We start from the raw sequence: 2,552 nt of genomic DNA on the forward strand, positions 1-2,552 counted from the left end.
ATCTGAGGGCAGCTCTGCTCCTCTCTGCCCGGAAACCATCCCACAGAGACTGGTGAAAAGGTAAGACTGTGTGACTTCCTGTCTCACTTCTTTCTACATGTGTATTTTTCCCATTTATTCTCCCCCTCTCGCTCTCTATCGGGCATGTGTGAGTATGTGTGTGTGACCATGCGCATACAAACACATGCTAAAGCACATGGAGGTCAGAGGACAATTTGCAGGAGTCAGTTCTCTCTCTCTCAGCCATGTGAGTTCCAGGAATCAAACTCAGGCCATCAGACTCAGCAGCAGCAGAGCGCCTTGATCAACTGAGCCATCCTGCTGGCCCCCTGAAGGTTCTAGTTTAATACGAGTCTCCAGATGAAGTCTGCCCCTACAGTTCAGTGCAGTCCTAGAGCAAGAACAGCTTGGGGAGGCGGAGAGGCAAGACTTAGAGCAGATGTCAAGAACAGCTCCTAGTCACAGGGGCAGGATGTGAAGCTTTCAAGGAAACTTTCCAATGCCCAGCTTTTACAAAAGTATCTCTAGCATTGTGTGTAGAAGAGAATAAATGTAACAACAGCAACAAAGGGTAGAGAGGTAGACCCACTGCTGCATTGACAGACAGACACAAGTGAGCAGGAGGTTCCAGGAAAAAATGTAGTTGATTTGTTTGGGCAGGAACTTGTACAAGATGAGAACAGTCTTGAGAGGAAGTCATGAAATTATGGATTCTGTCCTTGAGTCCTAGACCAAAGAGTTTAAATTTCTTTCTCTGAAGATGACAGTACATTTGCAGGCACTCTGAAACACAATGTATCATTTGGATGATGATGTCACAACCTCACCTTTGGACAAGGTGCCTTGCTTGATTGGGCTGGTCAGCCAGAAGACAAAGACCCGTGTCTTCTCTTCTAAGTGAAAGTTAGAAGACACACAGGTTTGGGGAAGCCAGAAGGTCCCCAGTTGGAAGAAGGCAAGAAGCTGGAACTGTTTTCCCCCCAAGCAGCTGTGGCATATGAGCGCTTGGATTTTGGTTTGATTATTTAAATAGAATGTGCCTCTCTCTGTCTCTCCTTGTTTTATATCAACATCTGAGGTGGCCACAACAGTATCCAAATTACCCAGGGACTTGCTCTGCAAACAGCAGACGTTCAGCCACGAGCCACAGCTGGAAAGCCCGTCTTGCTATGGAATTCTCAGCTGTAAAAGAATCCAGATGTTCTAAGATGGTTTGGGGGGATGCCAAAAGGATGCCAGATTTTTACAAAGACCTGCCAAGTCTTGAAGTGTGCTCCTTAGGAACCACTCTGGAAGAGATGCTGGGAAGTGCCCCCCAGCAAGATATTCCTGAGAAAGTGAGGAAGACCGAGTTGGGTGGACAGAGGAGCTGAGCCTCAATGTAGTAGCCACTGAGGTCTCAGCCAGTCCCACAGGAGCTGGGGAGGCTCCAAACTGGGAGGAGGAGGTCCTTAGTGCCACCTGTGTCAGCCTTACTCACTACAGGCTCTCATCTAAGAGAGTGGTTGTAGTTTTAACACAGCTCCTCCTGTTGTGAGGACTCTCAACCATAAAATTATCTTGTTGCGGTTCTCGAGACAGCTGTCCCTCTTTCTAAGCCAGCACTCCGTAAGGACGAAGCCACGTTCAGCTTGAGCGCCAAGATTGTGAAGCCAAATGTTGAGAAGCTGGACGGGTTCCGAGTCTGGCATCTCTCAGGTGCTGCTCGAGCTGGAAATGAACTTGTATCTCAAGGCACAGCTGTGGGAACTCAACATCACCACAACCAAGGAAATTGAAGTTGGTGGTGGTCGGAAAGCTATCATAATTATTGTACCAGTTCCTCAGCTTTAAGTCTTTCCAGAAAATTCATGTCAGGCTAGTTCGTGAATTGGAGAAAAAGTTCAGCAGGAAGCATGTGGTCTTCATTGCTCAGAGGAGGATTCTGTCCAAGCCAACCTGGAAAAGATGTTCAAAAAAAATAAGCAAAAGCACCCCAGAAGCCACACCTGACAGTAGTGCATGACGCCATCATTGAAGACTTGGTCTTCCCAAGTGAAATTGTGGGTAGAGGATCTGTGTGAAACTGGATGGCAGCTGGCTCATCAAAGTCCATTTAGACAAAGCACAGCAGAACAACTCAGAGCACAAGGTCGGAACTTTTTCTGGTGAGTACAAGAAGCTCACAGGCAAGGATGTTAATTTTGAATTCCCAGAGTTTCAGTTGTAAAGAAAATGACTGAATAAAGTGTCATTCATAGTATTAGAAGAACTATCTTGTTGCTGCTTCATAACTGTAAATCTGCTACTGCTATAAATCATTATGTAAATATCTGATATGCAGGATGGCAGACCCCAAGAGGATCACTACCCACAGGTTAAGAATCAAGGATATTCAAGTGTCCACTAGCTGACAGCAATGCCCACCAAATGACCGTCTCAGGTACAGAGAAGTGGATACACGCCCAGAGAAGGAAACTGGACAAAGACCCCTAGCATAGCTAGCTTCAGTTGTCAACTTGGCACAAGCTTGGAGTCCCTTGAAAGGGGAACCTTAACTAAAGAGTTGCCCC

The 2,552-nt window shown here is 46.6% G+C and overlaps 1 pseudogene; it reads left to right on the forward strand.

Moving 5' to 3' along the window:
* Positions 1-1,232: 1,232 nt before the first annotated feature.
* LOC110300896 lies at positions 1,233-2,242 on the forward strand (annotated as a pseudogene).
* Positions 2,243-2,552: the final 310 nt, after the last annotated feature.

This window comes from Mus caroli, chromosome 8 (assembly GCF_900094665.2).
Source record: "Mus caroli chromosome 8, CAROLI_EIJ_v1.1, whole genome shotgun sequence".
Taxonomy (NCBI): Eukaryota; Metazoa; Chordata; class Mammalia; order Rodentia; family Muridae; genus Mus; species Mus caroli.